General features: G+C 32.6%; 1 long non-coding RNA gene across 1 annotated transcript; it reads right to left on the bottom strand.

The window, feature by feature from the left end:
- Window positions 1-939: 939 nt before the first annotated feature.
- Window positions 940-3,790, bottom strand: LOC127837986 (uncharacterized). The gene is made up of 3 exons (XR_008029582.1): window positions 3,770-3,790; window positions 1,227-1,286; window positions 940-970 (listed from the first exon to the last, which is right to left on the bottom strand). It is a non-coding gene; the product is annotated as an uncharacterized LOC127837986 (long non-coding RNA).
- Between the last annotated feature and the right edge of the window lie 6,043 nt (window positions 3,791-9,833).

The raw sequence follows: 9,833 nt of genomic DNA on the forward strand, positions 1-9,833 counted from the left end.
ATGTCATTTGTACGAAAAATTGCATGCCTTGTAACATTTACCGGTATCACAAAAATATGATAATAGTAAAAATAGAATCATATTTAAATGTTGCATTATTCTAAAATATCCGACGTTTAATTTCTCGCCTTTAGATAATACGTAAAAACATATCATACAATTAACGTGAAACATCATTAATTTGTATTCCGTGAAACATTTCATTTTGGTTTTGTGATTTATTATGCAGAAACTGCAAAGTTTTCAGACTCTCAGGCGTATTGTTAGTAATGTAAAGAAACCCAGGTGTATATTTAATAAGAACGAGTTTAGTAATGTTGATTTTAATCATATTTGTGAAGAATTCATTTTAATCCGTGAAAACTATCACTGTCATTCATTCGCATGTGTACAAATTCAAAGGGTAAGCGAGACAAGTACTCAGTAATATATGACATGTAAGGTACCATTACACGCGGAATTCGATTCCGCATATGATAGGCTACATCGTGGCAAATTAAAATCAAACATTTAGGTACAAGAAATAAAAATTATACTCTTACCGAGACAATGACGCCGCCATTATCCGTGTTTCATATCAAAATAAAACCACGTGATTCCACGCAGTGTGAAATACTTGTACACATACACGAATCCATGTTTACACATAACAAAAACTCTATTGATTGTTGAACAGGAGTTCAATTAGATTCAAAAGGTCAAACGACACCAATTGTCTTCAAAAAGTATTCAATACACGACAGAGTTGTTCCCACCTTTTTTAAATTGGAATGCCGTGAATATGTATTCAGTTTATAGACTTATGGAATGAAACAACGTGATGATCTCAGCAAAAAAAGTCAACACACTTTGTTTTAATTTTGTCAGTAAACTCTGTTTGAAATAGATTTAAATATTCAAAAATAACTTGCCATATTTACCTCATAAAATTCATCAAAAAAGCGTTTACTCTTCGTTGACATTATTCATTCTTGAAAATAAACAATAAAGTCAGTATGATTACGTGACGTGGTAAGATATTAACGTGTAAATGCTGTTGATCTAATTCACAAGACAAACACGAATAGTCGTTAAATACTTATTTTAAAATAATAGCATGATTTGCCTGTATGGCTGCAGATTAAACATGAGCCGCATTTATACCTAAGTCTACAAACATCCGATTTCTTTTTTTCAAATATATGTAACGATAGGCTCTTTTTAATTCTTAACTGTCTGATCTTTACCTTGTCTCCATGTCGTGTAGTGAATTTATTTCAAGAGCCACGTCGATGTCACCGTCAACACTTAAATAATAAACAAGATGTGTTTATTACATCTACGCAAATGCATAAATAGGCACTAACACGCACTTCCGTAACTAGACAAGTTGTGCGGGTTTAATATAAAGGGTGATCTTTGCCCATCACCGTTACATTACCACGTTCTCATGCATTTATGATGCAATGCAATGTTTCGTCGATATATCTTTTCATTGTCTGGCAGAACCTGTTGAGCATGTTGCACGATATTATGATTACATATCGCTTTTGATAAGCAAATATCACTCTCCAGTGATGCGTCACATTTACATCCAAAATGTCATATTCGCCATAAGATTTGGTTATTATCCAATCTGAAACGACTATTTGTAAATATTGAAGTCGACGTGATAGTACAGTGTCAAGTATCGCATTATTACGATTCACATGTGTCAACTGTAAGTCAGAAATAGCGTACCTCAATTATCAGACTACTTATCTTAATATATGTAAAAAAATCCAATTAATACATACTATTTCATATATTTAAACCAAACAGCTAGTATAATCTTCTATATTAGCATAACATCATAGTAAATACACAAACAGGTGAACATATCGTTCGTTCTGTTCTACTTATCTTAAACAACATGATTATCGAACTATCGAACTATTGTGTGTACTAGTAAAATTTTATGGAATACCATTCTATACGTAATGGAGCTGTGCAATTAAACACAATTAAAACGTAGAATTCGTTTAACCATGAGTAGTACATGCCACAACCAGTGCATCCGACTTCAACTGGATTGTGTTTTATCTTTCAAATTAAATGGCAAAATCACTAGTTTACTAGTCATCTCTTGACTTGTTCAACGTTAGGTATATGTCAGGTGCTGATACAAGTTAAAGTTAAAACTTAACTTGAAATTTACTTATGATTATTATTGATCAAACTTTAATTGAAACACATGTTGATTAATGTGAAATTTGAAGTAAGAGCAACAATCAATTCACTGTCGTGACTTAACTGCCCACTTGTATATATTGACCTTCACAGACTGTAACGTTCTCTTCACCTGAATTATAATGTTCATAGTCGTTCCACCTCTTCGTGCCTCCGTTATGTAATGCGCTCCATCAATGTTCTCAGATTTAAGTTCAAACAGCGTTTTATATTTTATATTTTATTTGCCTGATATAATTTCTTCCTAGATTCGTTTGGGGGAAATCAGTTTATGATTATTCTAGTAATGGCTCCATATGAACTTCATGATTTGTAACGTTTCCGTTACCAGCTGGTGTACAATAACGACCTCGGATTTAACTCATTTATTCTGTATTCTCTATCCCCAATCCTTTACTGAGTGCTCACATATCCTAGTTTTATAATCATTTAAAGGGATAAATAATGTAAACAAACTACTTATCCACGTCACAATAGATATATTTATATCTTAAGCAAACGTCGCACATAGGTGGTTCTTAAACTATTATGGGAACTATGAATTTACCTGCTGACTAGACTGCCAACTGCAAACGCAATAACAGTTTGTATAATTATACTAGTATAAGTAATCAGCATATGTGTAAAGTCGCTATAGCAATCAACATAATGAACATACAATATATATACCAACAAAGCATTTACATATTTGGCCCAGTAGGTTTCCATATCAAAGTATATACATAGTATCAACTTTATAAGAAAAGAAAAGTAAAACACATTCGTGCCATAACAGTGTAATGCGAATTGTGGATTCATAACCATATTCACCGTGAGGCCGACTTAAGCTACGTATTCATGCTAGTTAGGATTGGATATGTTACTGTAGTCATTTTGTTTCCGAAAACAAACAACAATATTAGAAGTATTGTATTGCAGAAATAATACAACACCGACAAATACGGAACCAATATTAACCGGGAAATTGTCAAGATGATTCCTTTGAAAGCACATTGAAACGTATTCTTTGTGCAAATCGGGAGGGAATGGCTATTATTTTGAGGTTCTATCTGGTCTTAGTTTTTTCCTATATTTTTGATAAGTTTCAGCTAAAGCGTGAGTTGCCTCAAACTTAGACATAAGAAAGACATATTAATGTTCATACAATAATTGAATGTTAACAGAACTTTTAAACGCTTGTTTTGCTTATTGACGCGGCAAACTACATTGTTCTAATTTAGACTTTGATGGGATATATTAATACAATGCTATCAAGTGAAACAATTCAAGGGAAAGCTTTAATTATCATTTATAAATATAAAGAAGTGAAACTCAAGCTGCTGGAGCAGTATTGAATTCTCATTATATACAATAAGTTGGTCCTTTATTTAAGGCAAGTGACCAATGGCCAAAACAGTACAAAACAGCACAAAACAGCACAATACAAGACAACATTAACAATATAAGAATAAATTCGTGTTTACTTGACTTAACCTGATCGTATTAAACGTTCTCATTAAAAGAGGCTTTTTATTTTTATTTAAAAGTGACTTGTGAATAATACAAATAAAACTATTCTTACCCTCTGCGATCTCGGTTCGCCTTATGAAACGGAAATATAAAATGATTATAACGAATATTTCCATGGCGTAAATTCTCTCTCAAGCTGTTGATTCGAATTATAATAAATAAAAGTATCATATTAGCTGCGATATAAAAACAAAATTAGTTAACAATGCCTACACTTCACAACAAAAAGCTACCCCATTGTTTAATTCAGATGTGTGTAATATGTTCTTGTATGCCAATATCGCGTTTTATGAACATAAACTGGTCAAGCAGATTAAGGTGCGCAATAGTATGTGAGGTATAATATGTATGCACATACGTGGGTGCCAAACAGGGAATCCACAATAATCATTTCAGCAATTTAAATTTTTTCACTTAACATTACACATGTTTAAGCAGTTTATCACATCAATCACATGGATATTTTGTTCAAATTCTGAGAAACGATATGGCCACATGCGTCTTAAGTATAACCATAGAAACTGTAAATAAACGACGCGATGACATGTCCAACTCTTTACGAAATTTCGTTCTTTCCTCCGTTATTATTTTAACCATTGAAAGGCTTTCTGCGTTGCTTATTATAAAGAGATGTTTCTTCAAATGTAGTCAAAAACATTTTACACACAACATTAAGCAAACAAAAGAAACTTTTCTTTGAAAGAATCCACCTTAAAGATGTACAGAATGAAACAAATGAACAAACGTTATCAAATAATTGTGTATTCATTAAAGAAGAAACGATTGTGAAAGTGTAATAACTAGGTGAATCTTCTGATAACCTGTGTGCATACGTTTTAAGAAAATATCACGCCGATATATGATCACCGATATTAGCTTTAACTACGTACTTGTAGGACAATTGATCTATTCTTTTGTAACTGATTGGTTGTTACTAAGCTTATGTTGAAATATTTTTCAAATTTGGCAACAACATATTATTGTATTGTATTCTTTGTGAAAACAAATACAAATATATTTTGTTCACCTCATTTCAGGTTACAAAAGATCTCTTGAGACTGTATGAGCATCACTAAACGGGAATGTAATCACATTCCGACTACCATGTGAACAATTAAGATTATAATTTATAAACATAGGAATATTGCAACTAGTGCACCTAATCGGTAGAAAAGCTTGAGTCAAAATCCGTGTATAATTTACTTAATGTGAGTGACCAATTGCATATACAATACATGAAGATGTATGCATAACAACATACAACATTTAAATGCTCTAAGCTGGGGCCACCACCATGGAATGGTCCATACAAAGAAGCATGTACGTAGCAGGTTATTGACCCTCTGTATTGTTTTATAATGTTAATATTTAAACTTTTGATTTTAAAAAGTGCTTTGTTCTGAATTTGTGTTCATATAATAATAACCTAATTTAAGAGCAATTCGTGCACAAACATGTGCAAATATTTAAATCACATGTTATATTAAATGCTTAAAATAATAATACTTCGGGAGTAGCTGTTTTCAGTTCTTCGATGAGTTTCTTTTTTTCGTCGGTGAGTTCCTTAACCTTTGCAAGGTTTTCTTCGTTGCTTATTTCCCAGCGATGTGCCTGAAATTTCACTTACTAATAAAGCTTTAATAACAATCAATCATATCAATTTATTAAAATATGTGTTAGCATAATCAGAGCTTAATTATACACGGAACACGTAAAATATTAAACCTGTCTGTGGGACAAATAAGTGAAAATGTCTAAACAGTTTGATGAAATTTTTGTTTGTTTTGCTCTTGTGTTAAAATACTCACAATCACCCTCCTGAACCCGAATATTATTCAATGAATAAATAACAAATATACACCCGAACACTCACAAACGCATATTTTAAAGTTGGTTGTTTATTTTCGGATAATGTACATGTTATTGAATTTTCAAATATTGTTTTACTTTTTATACGATGACAATAATGGAATAAATTTCTTTTTAATACGGAAACCAAACAAAACATACACCCAGTACTTATTCAGCTGCGACAGTATCAGGGTAACCTTTAATTCTACAAATAACCAATTTCAAAACAAACAAGCACAAACATTTTAAAGTTGACAAGATACAATTTTAAACAACAAAGACACAAACATGAAGACAAAAATTTGGGTCGGTAAGTGCAAACGGTTGAAATTCTTTAACGGTTTTGAAGGAGTACAAAACGTCACACTTGGACGAGAAATAATTTTTCAAACAGTTACATGTAAAAACAATATCACTAAGCATTACACATGTTTAAGCAGTTTATTAAATCAGTCACCTGAATATTTTGTTCAAATTCTAAGAAAAGATATGACATACCCATTTCATTTGACTTGTGTCTTAAGTATAAACGTAGAGACTGTAAATAAACGACGCGATGACCTATCCAACTCTTTACGAAATTTCGTTCGTTCCTCCGTTATAACTTTAACCATTGAAAGGCTTTCTGCGTTGCTTATTTTAAAGAGATGTTTCTTAAAATGTAGTCAAAATCATTTTTACATAAAACATTCAACAAAAAAAGAAACTTTTCTTTGTTAGAATCCACCTTAAAGGTACACATAATCAAATAACTGAACAATCGTAATCAAATGATTGTGTATTCATTAAAAAGAAAATATTGTGAAAGTGTAATTATAACTATTATATCTAGGTTATTCTAATGATAGCCGGTGTACATACGTTTTAAGACTATATCACGCCAATATGTGATCAGCGATATGAGCTTTAACTACGCATCTCAAATGATGTATTATAGTGTAACTGATTGGTTGTTTCTAAGCTTATATTGTTAGATATTTCTCAAATAAAACTACAAAATAGTACTGTCTTGTATTATTTTTAAATACAAATTTTATTTTGTTGATCTCATTTCAGTTTACATTAAACCTGTTGGGATTGTATGAGAAACATTTAACGGGAATTTGATAACATTCCGTGTGAACAATTAAGATTTAAAATTATAAATGATAGAAATAATGGAACTAGTGCACATAATCGGCAGAAAAGCGTGTGTCAATACCCGTTTATAATTTTCTTATGCTGAGTGACCAATTGCTTATGCAATACATGACGAAGCATGCATAAAAGCATATAACATTAAAGTGCTTTATAAGCTGGGTTCACCACCATGGAACGGCCCATACAAAGTAGAAGGGTCTTAGCATGTTATTCAACCGCTTTATTGTTTTATTATCTTTTGATGTAATCGTTTGCTTGTAAACAGTTATGCGTTCTGATTTTTTTGATCATATAATAATAACCAACATTTTAAGAGCAGTTCTTAGACTTAAATGTGCGAAGATTAAAATCCCATTTTGCTTACACATGCATAAACTATTAATACTTCACGTCTAGCCGTTTTCAATTCTTCGATGAGTGTCTGTTTTTCGTCTGTGAGTTCCTAAGCCTTTGCAAGGCTTCCTTCGTTGCTTAGTTCGAAGTGATGTGCCTGAAATGTGCACTTACAAATAAAGTCATGGCAATAATCAATCATATAATTTTATTAAAACATGTGTTAGCACAATATGAGTTTAATTAAATATAATATTAAAAGTGTCTGCGGGACAAATCAGTAACAATGGCTACCAGTTCGAATACTGCTTTTTGTTATGTTGTTTTTTCAACATAGACAATCACTCAATCACCTGCCTAACCCGAATATTATTCAATGAATATGGAATGAGTGATGTATTGGACGTCATCATTGATGACGTTCATTCGAACGAATGATTAAGGGGGCTAAGTTTCGTTAAGCTGGCGCATATAGCCGCGATTTGGGAGTCTTGAAAACTGGCCGAACACGTTTGCTGAAATTTGACATGTATATGGACCAGAATGCGATCTACCTGTTGGCGTAGGCGTTATACCTGGCAAAAATCAAGTTTTCGAGTATTTTGTGTTTAAACTTTTTTTGTGGGAACGGGCACGCGCTCAAATAAACATTGTGACGTCACTTCACAAACAGCGCTAGAGATCCGCCATCTTGTAACGCAACAAAGAAACTCAGTGTCATTAATTCAATAAACACAGAAAAATATGATTGTGTTTAATAATCATTAATACAAATGTCTATATTTTGTGCAGCAGATGTTTATTCAGACAGATACGGCAGAATTATGTAAGTATCTTTGTGTACTTTACAGTAGATTTGATAGTGGTAAACAACTCCGTACCGGTAAAGTTCAATCTAGCCGATTTTACTACGCAAGTAATTTAAGTATCTCACTGGCAAAATGAGCTTGACACATAAACAACAACCGGATCCGATTTACATCCACATAATATTGTGGGAATCCGATGCAATGCAAATTACTCATGTTTGATAACGTTTGATGAATTCGTTATATCAATATGCATTAACTTTCAAGGGGAATAATTTTAAATTGAAATGTGCGATTCAATGACAGTGTTATATTGGGATAATAAGTCGTTTAGCCGTTATCATGATAAGTATATTGTTTGTTGTGTTTCATTTTCATTAAAAACATACTTTTACTGTTTTTTTCCTTAAAGTAAAACAGTTCAGTAGTCATTATATCTTGAATTTTAAATATTGAAATAGATGTCGGATATTTCATATTTTCGGACGTTGCTACGTAAGCTAGTTGTCAACATAATTATTAATATACTGATTTACCTTTACGCATACAGTTGTGCAACTGTTGTCTACGTAATGATACGCTGTTTAATGTCTATAATGTCTTCCTGCCCCTGATGATAATAAGTATTTATCTCAACAAACCCCAGCAATGTCAATGGTCTGTCAACATAAGAAAAATATTAGCTAAAGAAACTTCAGCGTACAATTTATATAGCAGTGTCCGACAAATCCATTGCCCGGAGCCCGGGGGCTACAGAATTTTTTCATCGGGCTACTGAAATGTTCCAGCTGACGCCCGCCGGGCTACTATAAATCTATAAGAGCGGTAGCCCGTTTTATTGACAGACATACGTAGAATAAACACGCTGACCATGTGTTTCTACACCGTGTCTTGTTTATAATCCGATAACAAAGTGCAATCAATTATCTTATCAGTCACCGATCACTTGCGTTAATGTCGTAAACAGTAAGAGTGAATTTTAATCATTCAATCAGAATCAACATTTGTCGTCTGCTAATAATATAATGAGAGCCGGTTGAATAGTTGGCGCACATGATGCAACATCATTTCGCAGTTTGGAATTCTTTGTTAACCGCAACTATGAGTAAGAGCGACTACGTTTTTGATGTCGTTAAATATCCAAGGATGCCGAACATTAAATAAATCAAAACAATAGCGGATTCTTCAAAACGGTAACGAAACCGAAAATGAATATTAATAACAACGCGGTTAACACCTGCTAATTAGTTTGCATTGTCAATTAATAATTGGATTGATCGACTGTTAATCAATAATTCCATATATGCCCAATTTAATTTTTTTTAAACCAAATTATGGGAGGGTAATATAGACATTGAGAGTCATAAACACAAACGTTTGAAATTTTCTAAAGTGTCAATTGAATTTCGGCATATGATTCTATTTAAAGATATGATGAAATAAGCTCCCAATCAGGACCGTTCAATTGCAACTTGCGTAAATCACCTGCGACGGTTTGCACACGTTGTGTACAGTTATTTTAGGTTACAAAATTCTACATTTAATAAATGAATTTCTTTGTCCAGACAGGGACCTATACAAACGTATAGGCCCCTGGTCCAGATAAAAAGCGCGCACAAATTGGCATGGGTGTATTTATTTGTAAATAAAAATTTCGTAGCGGGTACATCATTGAGATCATTTAATTTCCATTAAAAGTTTCGTTGTGAATTTCAACTAAAGTACCGGGGTATCTCGCGAATTATTTGGCATTGACATTTCCTCTTAATAAAATATAATGTAAACACGCTGTATCGTTACCGTTACACTGTATCAGTTCCTTCATTATTGAAACAATTATTGTATTGTATACTGACTGCACACTAGTGTCGTAACATACGGATGCAATACGTAAATTCGGACAGAACTTAAAGTCGGACACAAGTAAATAAATGATTTAATACTCTTGATTTCTTGAAACTCGGTATTTGTTGTTAAAAAGAG

Source organism: Dreissena polymorpha, chromosome 7 (assembly GCF_020536995.1).
Source record: "Dreissena polymorpha isolate Duluth1 chromosome 7, UMN_Dpol_1.0, whole genome shotgun sequence".
NCBI classification, from domain to species: Eukaryota; Metazoa; Mollusca; class Bivalvia; order Myida; family Dreissenidae; genus Dreissena; species Dreissena polymorpha.